The sequence below is a fragment of the Nannospalax galili genome, unplaced genomic scaffold (assembly GCF_000622305.1).
Source record: "Nannospalax galili isolate Female #2095 unplaced genomic scaffold, S.galili_v1.0 scaffold212, whole genome shotgun sequence".
Lineage (NCBI taxonomy): Eukaryota > Metazoa > Chordata > Mammalia > Rodentia > Spalacidae > Nannospalax > Nannospalax galili.
This window is the reverse complement of record NW_008333884.1, coordinates 2,153,776-2,164,532: the sequence shown is the minus strand read 5'-3', so window position 1 is coordinate 2,164,532 and position 10,757 is coordinate 2,153,776. Positions and strand designations below refer to the sequence as shown.

The window sequence follows — 10,757 nt, the reverse complement described above, 5'->3', positions numbered from 1 at the left end:
AGAAGCCCTTGCCAAGAAACTCCAATGGACTCTCATATGAACATTTGAAAAGTGCCCTGTTTCTGACTTTTTTCTAGCTCCCTGTCTAGAACTTGTAATGCTAATTACTCTTGCCTTTACTTCTTCACATCTCCCATTCATGATTCAAGGACTTTCTTCTCCCCTTAGAGACAAAAGTTATGCAATTTGGGAGTCTTTTAGATAGACCCACTGAAGGGGTACTCCAATTGCCTCACCCTGCGTCCCTGTTCAGCATGGAAGAAGCATCCCTATTCCCTATTGGCAATTTGTGTAACCTTCAGAGGATGGTGTGATAAGTATAGGAGGTAGGAATTGGCTAGGCAGTTAGGGTAAAAATGCGCCAAAGAAATGTAGCCAGTTTCTTCACTAAAAGTCAAAATGTCCTTGGGCCTGTCAGCAACATACTCTGTTCCAAGGCCAAAAATGTCAAAAGTATTTGGGAGCTTGTATGTAATCCTTAAAAGATTTTAGGGTTACCTCTTCAGGGGAGAATGTTGGAGGAGAGGGAGTGGGCATGTAGCCTCAAAACACCTTATATGCATGTATGAAATTCTCAATAAAGTTTTTGTAAAAAAAATTTTTTTTAATGCAGAATTTGGCCGGGCATGGTGGTGCACGCCTTTAATCCCAGCACTCGGGAGGCAGAGGCAGGTGGATCTCTGTGAGTTCGAGGCCAGCCTGGTCTACATAGTGAGTTCCAGATCAGCTGGAGCTACAGGGAGACCCTATCTCAAAAAGACCCCAAAAAAAAAAAAAAAATCTTGCTAAGTGGCCCAGATTGGCCTCAAACTTGTGACCTTGTGACCCTCTTGCTTCAGACTAGAGGGATGAGCCATCATGTCCACTCCTACCCCACTGTTCTCATGAAGGCTTTTCAGGTACTAGAAACTTCTTGTGATAGCACAGATACTTAGGGGAGAGACCTAATCACTGAGGTACTTTTTGGGGTTGGTTTTTTTTTTTGTGTGTGTGTGTGTGTGTGTGTTTTATTTTTTGAGGCAGAGTCTCACTATATAGCCCTGCCTAGCCTGGAACTGGCATTGTAGACCAGGCTGGTCTTGAACTCACAGAGATCCACCTTGCTTCTGCCTCCTGAATGGGTGCATCACCACACCTGGCTTGAGATAGTTCTGAGTTTTTGAGTCAGACAGATTGCAAACACTCCCAAGCTTATATGAGTGGGGTTTTAAAAGTTTAAAATGTTTCATATGGATCTGAAGAGATGGCTCAGTGGTTCAGAGCTCTTGCTCCTTTTGCAGAGGACTTGGGTTCAGTTCCCAGCACCCACACAGTGGCTAACACCTGTCCTTAACTTCAGTTCCAACGGGTGTGATGCCCTCTTCTGGCTTCCAAGGGCACCAGACATGCACGTGGTACAATTATATATATATACAGGCAAACACTTATATACATAAATTAAAAAAAAAATTACAGATGCTAAAAGAATGAGAGGTGAGGCATCCCTTGAGTATCTCAGGTCTGATTATGCTCTGCGGGCTTCAGAGTGTAAAAGTGTATACGGCTCAAACTTAGCGTGGCTGAAATTACTTAGGTGCTCACTACACTCACAGCCTCAAGCACAAGGAAGTGAACATTTTGTATCTACCCCCAAGATGGCTTCTAAAAGACTAGTAAATACTTGCCTACCATCCCAGGACTGAAACATGGGTTGAATTTCCCCCAGATCCTGTAAGCAGTTTTTAATTGATCTCTGTCTGTCTCTGTCTCTCTGAAGATATGCCCCAGAAGGCAGCAGTCCTCTCATTCTTCAACAAGTATAGCCTACTCCTATCTCATCCACCACCAGTTCTGGCAGTCAAATACCCACAAATGTTTAGCTCTGCCATGGGAAATGTAGAATAATTAAGTTTAGGGGAGAAAATCATAAAACAAGCCTCTACGCCTAAAGACTGTGTACCTTGGCAGGGGGAATGTGTGTATTACAACAAATTCTATCCAGCGAGCCAGAGAGCTCAATCAAAACCAGAGAAAATGATTCCTGTCATAGAAACAGACAGCTTCACAGCTGCTCCTGGGGAAATGCAGATTCTGGGTCTAGTCCCACCTTGTCTGCCAAAATTCCTCCCCGTGATGGCTGAGGAAAAAAAGGCCCCAAACCCCAAATAGGAGGAGATGGACAGCCTATGTCCTTGGCTTTGCAAGCACAAAGCAAACATGAGATGCTTCAGCAACACCTTCTCACAGAGGTCTTTACATCTGGGACTCTGGATGTGTTCTGATGAAAGAAGAATTATAAGAACATGCAGAGCAGGTTCGTGATGGGACCCCCACCAAGTCCTAAAGCACAGTTCTTTGGTCTTACTAAGTACTTGGCTTTTTCTAGAAAGTACATTTCTATGGCTGAGCCTGCTGTGCCTCTGGGTCACTAAGTTCACATGGGCCAAGGCAAACACTAGCTAATTAGTCCACAAAGCCCAGCCACGTTGTCCACAGAAGAGCAAGACTTCACTAGCAAGAGGGACCCATCACTAGCAAAAGAGATCACCTAACACACTGATTACTACTCTCTTTTTTTTGGTCTTTTTGAAGCAGGGTCTCCCTGTAGCCCCAGCTGTCGTGGAACTCACTATGTAGACCAGGCTGGCCTTGAACGCACAGAGATGCGCCTGCCTCTGCCTCCCAAGTGCTGGGCCTACTGGTGTGCACCACCACGCCCAGCAATTAGCTACTCTTAAGAGAGGGTTTCTCTTTTTAAAATGTTTTATTATTAGTTTTATATGAGTATACTGTCTGCATGTAAATGCATCCTCAATGCTCACGGAGGTCAGAAGAGAGCATAGAATTCCCCTGGAACTAGAGTTAGCCACCATGTGGGTGCTGGGAATTGAATCTGGGTTCTCTGCAAGAGCAGTTCCAGCTCACGGTTCTCTTTTTATTTTATTACTATTAGTTTCTTTTTGTTTTTCTTCTTTTGGTGGGGGGAGGGAGTGGTGTTTAATTTTGGTTATTACTTTGTTTTTGAATTTTTGTATTGAGAGAGGGTAGCCCAGGTGGCCTTGAACATGCTATATAGCTGAGGATGGCTTTCAAGTCCTGATCCTTCTGCTTCTGCCTTACAAGTGCTGGTATTGCTGGAGTACCCTACCATGCCTGGTTTATCAGTGAGGTTTTTGGTTTTTGGTCTTTTCAAGATGGGGTCTCCCTGTAGCTATAGCTGCCTGGAACTCATTACGTAGCCAGCCTGTCCTCAATTTCACAGAGGTCCACCTGCCTCTGTCTCCTGAGTGCTGGGACTAAAGGCATGTGTCACCACACCAGGCTCAGGCCAGTGTTTTATGTGGGGCAGGCCTTTGTGAGCCTTTTTAACCACTCTGGAGAAACCCACCAGAAACATTAGATTACGTTGTGAATTTTATGGACCTTTGCTTCTTCATGCAGGAAAAGGTCACAGACTCATCAAGGCTACTGAGGTTACTCAGAATCTGTGTTGCAGTCTGTCTGTGAGAGTCATGATAAGAAATGCTGTCCTGAAGGACTGCACTCAAACAGATACAAACTGCCTTCCATACTAGTTTCTTCTTTGAAACTTGCTCTTTTTAAAAAAAAAAAAATTATTTTTATTTTATGTGTATGAGTGTATTGCCTGCATGTATATGATTGCACCCGTGTTATACAATGCCGCAGAGGTCAGAAGAGGGCTTCGGATTCCCCTGAAACTGGAGTTAAGAACGGTTCATAGCCACCATGTGGGTGCTAGGAATCGAACCCAGGTCCTCTGCAAGAGCAGGCAGTGCTCTTAACCACTGAGCCATCTCTCCAGCCCCGAGATGTAAGCCTTTAAATAAACCCTTTCCTCCCCAAGTTGAATACCAACTCATCAGAGTGTTTTGTCACAGCAACTGAAAGGAAACTAGAACACTTTCATTCATTATATGATGAAGTTTATCATCTCCAGGGGTCAACTGACCATGCTGATTAACTACAGGCAGAAAGAAAGGGTGGTTGCAACTATTCCAAAGCTAAAGTTTTTACTTTTGGTTGACAGTTGCCCAGTTTATAGCTAACTTTGTTTTCTTAATTTGTAAGTAATAATCCCATATGACAAGCTTTCTTTCTTTCTTTCTTTTTTTTTTTTTTTGTCATTTGAGACAGGGTCTCTCTGTAGCCCCAGCTGGCCTGGAACGCACTATGTAGACCAGGCTGGCCTCGAACTCACAGACACGCCTGCCTCTGCCTCCCAAGTGCTGCGAGTAAAGGCTTGAGCTACCACACCCAAGCTTTCTTTAAAAAAACTTTTTTTTAGCCAGGCGTGGTGGCACACACCTTTAATCCCATCACTTAGGAGGCAAAGGCAGGCGGATCTCTGTGAGTTCGGCCAGCCTGGTCTACATAGTGAGTTCCAGGACAGCTGGGGCTACAGGAAGACCCTGTCTCAAAAAGACAAACAACAACAACAACAAAAAAAAACCCCAACTTTTTTTGAGATAGGGTCTCCCTGTAGCCACAGTTGGCCTGGAATTTGCTATGTAGACCAGGCTGGCCTCGATCTCACAGAGATCTGCCTGCCTTTGCCTCCTAGGTGCTATGATTAAAAGCCTCCACCACCACACCCAACCTTTAAAAAACTTTTCCACATTTATGTGTGTGTGTGTGTGTGTGTGTGTGTGTGTGTGAGGTCAGAGAACAAGAACTTGGAAGGAGTCCGTTTTCTTCTTCCATAACACGCTCAGGTCTTCAAACTTGTCAGCCACAGCCTTCATCCACTGAGCTATCTTGCTGGCCCGCTACTTCCTTTTATTACTACCATAAATTTCCAAGGTTCATCAGGAACCAGAATCAAAGCTAGGCAGTGTGTTGGGTTTTCTTTCCTGGTCAAGGTAACTAAATGGTTTTACACACTCTTCATATTTTTTTGTACTAGTACTGTATGTGTGTGCCATGGTGCACATGTGAAGGTCAGAGGACAACTCTGTAGAGTCCATTCTCTCCTTCCACCTTCATGTGTGTTCCGGGGATTAAACTCAGGTCATCAGGCTTGCATGGCAAGTGCCTTAACCCACTAAGCCACCTCATGGGTCCTAAACTCAAATTTTTGTTCCACCTTAAACTGTGTCATATTGAGTGGAACTTGGGACCTTGGAAGCATGTGTGGAGCACAACCACTCAACTCATCCCTGGGAAGTGAAAAAGGGTGAAAGGAAGGACCAGGGTCCTACATTCTCCTTCACAGGAACAGGGAGGGAAGGTTTATTTACCAAGAAAATTTGTCACAAAATTATTTATTCAAAAAGGACAGAAAAGGGACAAAGTTATTCCAGGAAATAAGTTCTGACCCAGTTTCCCATCCTGCCATAGTTTTAAGGTGAAGTTTTTTCTGACCAGCAAACCATACTTAATAGAACTTGTCAGATGTGCAAATCCACACATACTAATGGTCGGAAGAGCCATTTCAGGGTGGGATAAAGACTCTTCCTAATTACACCAAAAGAGTTGAGACCAGAAACACTGGGCAGGGCAGATTCCTCTTGAAGTCACTTGGAGGTTAGGGGGATGTTTGGTTTGGGTTTTCTCCTAGTTTTAATTGCTTGTAAGAACTCCTAAATGTCACAATGTGCAAAGTTAACTTCCTGAGATGTTTATTCAAATGAAAAATTTGTTCCCTACAACACTTAGGCAGGAGGAGATTAAAACTAGATGTTGGAGGAAAAGGAAAGGAAAACTCAAATCACTCAAGTTCAAAACAACAGCTGCACAGAGGCCCACCAGCTACTTCTCTGCTTGGTCACAATCTGTTTCACGCCTCCCAGATCTGCTCCAGCCATGCCAGTCAGTCCACTCAAAGTAACCAAACAGACCATCACAACTTGACCCAGGCAGCTGTGTTCTACCTAGAGCACCTGCCGTACCTTCTCCCAACTATCCTCAGGATGGTCTGCCATCAAGCACTTTGCCTTTCTGGCTAGTGAATTCTCACTGAGTGAATGCACAGAATGCTGGGACATAGGTAATCCTACAGCTTATTGTGGGTCATCTGGTCACCCATCAGTCTGAGAGGCAGAACCTGTGTGTGCCAGAAAGAATGGACCCAACATGCATAGGGATTGAAGACCAAAGATAAATCAGAAACAAACAATGGTTACATATGTTCTGACAATGGAAGTGAAATTTCTCTTAGCATACTGTTTTATACAGTTTTGACTCTCTTTTTTTTTTTTGAGTCTTTGAGAAAGGGTCTCCCCCGGAAGCCCCAGCTAGCCTGGAACTCCCTACATTAGATCTCACAGAAATCTGCAAAGGCATGCACCGCTCCCAGAAGTCTTGACTCTTCTAAAAAAGATTTGTGAGCAGGGCATGGTGGCACACGCCTTTAATCCCAGCACTTGGGAGGCAGAGGCAGGCGGATCTCTGAGTTCAAGGCCAGTCTGGTCTACATAGTAAGTTCCAGGACAGCTGGGGCTACAGGGAGACCCTGTCTTAAAAAAACCAAAAAAAAAAAAAAAAAAAAATTGTATGTTTGTGTGTGTCTGGGTCTGCGCAGGAATTTACAGAGGCCAGCAAAGAGGTCGTTGGATCCCCTGGACCTGGAGTTACAGGGGGTTGTGAGCCACATGATGTGGGTGCTGGGAACTGACCTTGAGTCCTCTGGAACAGTAGCAAGCACTCTTATTTAATGAGCCATCTCTCTAGTCCCTTGACTTCTGAATTTCATACTTTTTAAAAAATTTCATACAAAATTACAAGATCAAAAATCAAAAGCATGAGGGGGACAAGCAAGTCCTAAAGTTGAGTAGGGGCAGCATTATATTAACCTAACTACATGAAAGTTATGGCCTAACCACGAGGAACAGGGAAGTCTTTGGAATACATTTCTGACTCTTGGTCTTGGATTTAGATGAAGAGCACAAAGAACCACAAGGAATCTTGTACTGTGCTTGGTTGGCTTACTGTTGGCCGTGACATTGGTGGTACATGGTTGTCACTGTGGGACAAGAAGGAAGCAAACACAGAAAGGAAGGAGTAAAAAGGGCCCTTGCAATGCTGGCTCTCCACACTGATGATTCTTGAATGTGCAAAAGCAGAAGGGAATACTACATTAGATCAATCTGTGTCCTCTAGTTCTAGAACAGCATGGGATACATCAACCTCAAAGGAGTAAGGTCAGGGTAGCTAATTGCACAAAAGGAATAAAGAGAGGAATGGCTGCATCTGGTGGACAGGCTGGTATCTGTTAAGTATCTGTTAGAGATGTGTAGGAGGCTTTGGAGGAACTCATCTTGCAATTCATTCCTCTCCAGATAATTCTCTGCTCCAATAGCTCAGAAGATGTTAGGCACTTCTAACAAAGATCATTTTCAAGCAAATTGCAAAAGAAGCCACAACTACTCCAACCTCTCACTTGGAGGCCCTTCTAATTAACATGCACCTGAGCAATGGGGCTGGCATGAATGGAACAGGGACAAGGATGCACAGTTCGCCAACCTGCCATGCAATTCCTGAGCATGCACATGATGCAGGAGACGTTCAGTCTGCCTGCTGCTTTGGGAAGGGCTACATGCCTCAAAGCCTTCTCACCACACTGAACGCTACTGAAAAGATAAAGGACCTACAATTAAATAGCTGATTCTCACATTTTACCTCTAGGGCCTAGGCCTTTCTTGAATGCCAGGTTCTTGAGTCTCAGACCTAGTGCCAAACTTGGGTTTACATAAAATCGTGCAACAGGATTAAACAGATAGTCTTGCCCATTATTTATTGAACGGATAAGAAAAGCAAGGTGCCCGGAAGTCCTACCTTCCCAAATGTCATTCATGCCCCATGCCCCACATTCCCTTACAGTGCATAACATTTGCTTATGTTCTTCTGTATTAGGGAGTAACATTTTTCTAAGCAAATGAAACCACCAGTATCCTAGGCTGGCTGTCTAAAGCAGGGGGTCACTTATCTTCTATAAAGCAACACCATTCGGTTCCTTCTAGGAGAGACATTGGCAATCTCCAAGTTAAGAATGTACATACCCTCTGGCCTACTAAAGCCAACTCTAGAAAGCTACTCTTCAGATATGCACATATGACCATGCAAAAATACTTATTGTTAAAAAACAACAACAACAACTTATTGTAGCATTATTTGAAACAGCACAAGTGTAAGGAAGGGGTGAAGCATCCACTGATAAGTAAATTACACTACACCCATCCAATGAAATACAACGTTTGTGTTGCAAGGATTGAAACAGATCACTGTGCACTGACAAAGATCAGCAAGATATGTTAATATTTTAAAGATTTATTTTAACCACTGAGCTATCTTTCCAGCCTCACAGTAATATTTTTTAAAATCAAGTATGTCATTATAAATAGGAAAGACATTACTCATCTGCATATTACATGTTTATAAATGCACAGAGAAGGATATTCCAGAAGGATGTGTATGAAACTTGAGTGATGATATCAGAGGAATTAGGCCTTGTTATTCCTATAGCACAGTTTCAATTTTTAACCATGTGCCTATACTTCTGCTTTTATAATCAAAGGGAAAAAAAGGGTCGGTAGGGAGAAGACCTCTTCTTTTTATCTATTTTTAAAAATTATTTATTGTGTGTGTTTGCACGTGTGTATGTATGTGGGCATACAAATGCCACAGCATGTACATGGAGGTCAGAGTACAGCTTGTGGGAGTTGACACTTTCCTTTATACCCTGTGGGTTCTGGGGGTCATACTCAGACATCTTGCCCTTTCATGTTCCATTCTGTTTTGTTTGTCAATTCTCCAAGTTACTCTAAAGTACAGCCAAGTTTGAAAATCTTGATCTGTAAAAATTTTAGAACAGCTCAGAAAAGGCTACAGATTATCACTGCCATCATCTGTTAAAATATTTGATATTCCAAATCAAATTCTACTTTCTTGACAATATTAGGAATGAGAGTGGATTTTTGTTGTTTGGTTGGGGTTTTTTGTTGTTTTGTTGTGTTTTGTTTTTTGAGACAAGAAGTGAATTTTTGTTTTATTTTGTTTTGAGACAGGGTTTCCCTGTAGCCCCAGCTGGCCTGGAACTGACAGAGATCCTAGGAAGGCCTTTTCTTTAGGAAAAGTCTAGGCTACCTCTGAGACTGCTCCATTTCAGCCCTGGCCCTATCAAGTGGGAACTTTTTCACTGAATCAGCAATTAGATGGCTAGATGTTTTAAAGAATCCAGTTTTCTATCTCAAAATATATGTCCTTTGTGAAACAAATGATTTGAGTATGGGTCAGGGCATGGCCAATATTCAAATACTGCTTTGCTGTGAACCCTCATCTGGGGCCAGCCTGAGGCTGCAGTCAGAATACTGGGGTGGAAACATTTCACAGGAAAGAAATCCAATGCCAGGCTGGTCAGCACGTTCCCTGGGTGCTTCAGGGAATTCTTTCCAGGCCCTTACAGTTAGCCTCAGCTACCAAAGCAAATTTTCCCTTCATCTGTGGGAAAGGTCAAGTAGACTTATTACCGCTAAGTAACAGTAAGGGTTTTCTCCAAGCTTGGATAAGCGGCAAGTTCATCTTCTAAATAATTCCAAATTTGTGATTCCTAAAAGTAAGTTTAACTACTTGGGAGACAGAAAAGTCTAAACAAATATCTTAGCATCCAATTAATAGGGCAGAACCTGTTAAGATGTAAGTAAAGGGGCTAGAGAAATGGCATAGCTGGTTAGTATAAAGACTTGAGTTTGGATTCCCAGCACTCATGTAAAAGCTGGGTGCCTATAAATGTAGTACTGGAGGAGGTGGAGACACGTGGGTTTTTGGCGTTCACCTAACAAAGTAAAAATGGCATGAGTGAATGTCCTACTTGGTCATTAATGACCTGCAGAGTCCTAGGAACTTGGCCCATTCTGAAGGGCACAGTGAGGACATGTATTATGCTGCAGGGCTTGAGGGGCCTCTCAGTGGGACTCTGGAAATCATTTCCTCTATAGCTATATCAGTGAACACACTTCTCTCTGTCCTCTACCTGAATCATGCTGCCTTGTTCCACAACCCATCCTCCTTCCTCAAGTTCTGACACAAATCTAAGATCATCCTATCCCGTATCTTCCTCAAATTCTCATCACACCAACGGAGTAAGGGTACCTTTCTTTTGCTCTCCACAGTGTACCTAGGGTCCTCATCCTCCTCAAAGCAGGTGGAGTTGTGGTACTGCAGTGGCAGCATAGACCCTGTACTGGGCTCACCATTCAATCCAGCTGGGAAGAGGCCTTCCAGGAGAGAGGAGACTCAGCACTTCATGCATGCTTTAAGCCACTGGTCCTCAACTGGGTGATTTTGCTTACCAGGGGACATCTGTCAACATCTAGGAACAATTTTGATTGTTACAACTAGAGACGAGGGCCCATGGTAGATACAAGCCAGCCCGCTGTGGGAATGAACGAGCAGAAAGGAAATAGGAAGATGCTTCTCTTTATCTTAGAAATCACTGCAGCAAGTACAAGGTATAGAACACACAGGCCCAAGTTGCTGCTTCACAGTCCAGAGGCAGAAAGTCCTACCAAGGCCATTTCGGTCTTCCCAGAAGCAAGGCATTGGCCAAGTCTGGCCTCTTCACAGATGAATGTCTCCATTTGGAAAGCACCATCCAAACAGCTCCTTTCCTCTCATCTCTCTCCCATTTCATCATCTGCTAACTCCCCAGTACACATCTGCTTCTCTTTAAAGGGCAGGCAGTCATGAGGCACACAGAGTTACATCAAAAGCCAGAACGCCTTGCAGAGGCCACCAGAACAGGCACTAGAGGCTGCTCCTGT

The 10,757-nt window shown here is 43.7% G+C and overlaps 1 protein-coding gene across 1 annotated transcript in view; it reads right to left on the bottom strand.

Annotated features, from left to right (window-relative positions):
* Positions 1–10,757, bottom strand: part of Nxn (nucleoredoxin) — a 155,812-nt gene that overhangs the window by 40,432 nt on the left and 104,623 nt on the right. The gene's annotated exons all lie outside the window — the stretch shown is intronic.